Genomic DNA, 1,213 nt, shown 5'->3' on the forward strand with positions numbered 1-1,213 from the left:
GCCGTCTTAGCTCAGCTGGTAGAGCGCGTGGCTTTTAACCACGTGGTCGTGGGTTCGATTCCCACAGACGGCGTTTTGTAATTGATATGGCAGTTCTTTTTCGTTTTCAAAAACAAACGGACTGTGCAAGTGGAACACTCCTTGAGCAAGCCATTTTACAAGTTATCCCTTCTGTTTCTTAAACATTATCTTCTTTCCTAGGCTCTTCCTATGCGTTGTAATCTGTATCAAACGTAGTGTGAAAAACCTCATTTTCAGTTCTACAGTTCTACTCCACTCCCTATTCCCAAGATTCCAGGTTGGCCAGAGTCTATAAAGTATAAACTGCTTAAATAGATAAATTAGAAGAATTATTGACGTAGCTTAATTTCTCCTCGATTCTGGTCTAATAAGAAAGCCATTACCGCCTGAAGAGAAGTTCATCGCAGCTAGCTACTACTCCAAAAATTTTTCAATTCAGAAAACGTTAAACCCCTCTACATATAAGACGCTTATCTCCATATTTTTTTTTTTGCTTTTCTTTCAACTTAATTCACTTATATACTCTCTTAGACGAGATGTCCTAATCAGTAGTCTCTCCTTAATTAACTTTCCCTTACTAGATCAAGAGTAGTCAATATGTTCCTAATCAGTAGTCTCTCTTCAATTAACTTTCCCTTACTAGATCAAGAGTAGTCAATATGTTCCAATTGAACCAAATGCAAGGGTTGGAAGAGTAAACAAGAATTTTGGTTGTAGAGAAGGATTTTTTTTTATTGACATTCAAAATAGATTTAATTCTTTTTTCTTCTTTTTTTAGTTACCCAGGAAGAATTATGACTTAGTGAGATCCCTCTACCTGTAACAAGTTTTCCACTTTTTCTCTGAGATTATGACTCTAGCAAGTGATGCAACTATAAGTAGTGGATTTCAAATAAGTGTGGCCTCAATAGTTAATATCTATATTTTGAATTTAAGATTTAATTAGAATAATAATATTACAAAAAAGAACTTGAGATTAGAGAGAGAGTGTTATGGGCCCGAGCGTAGGATCGCGTCACGGGTCGCTCCACCGCAGGAATCTCAGTTTTTTCCTTGCCCTTGGCCTTGCGTACAGGCCCTATTTTGACTATCTTAGGGGTGATTTGTCCAAGAGATTACCAAACTCTCCTTCACTATCTTTCTTGACTGAATATTCGATATCCTCATTCAATAATAGCATCTCCTTAAATAG

At 36.8% G+C, this 1,213-nt stretch overlaps 1 non-coding gene across 1 annotated transcript; it reads left to right on the plus strand.

Moving 5' to 3' along the window:
* TRNAK-UUU (transfer RNA lysine (anticodon UUU)) lies at positions 1–73 on the plus strand. Its single transcript has one exon. It is a non-coding gene; the product is annotated as a tRNA-Lys (tRNA).
* Positions 74–1,213: the final 1,140 nt, after the last annotated feature.

The sequence above is a fragment of the Nelumbo nucifera genome, chromosome 5, assembly GCF_055504915.1.
Source record: "Nelumbo nucifera cultivar China Antique chromosome 5, China Antique-T2T, whole genome shotgun sequence".
Lineage (NCBI taxonomy): Eukaryota > Viridiplantae > Streptophyta > Magnoliopsida > Proteales > Nelumbonaceae > Nelumbo > Nelumbo nucifera.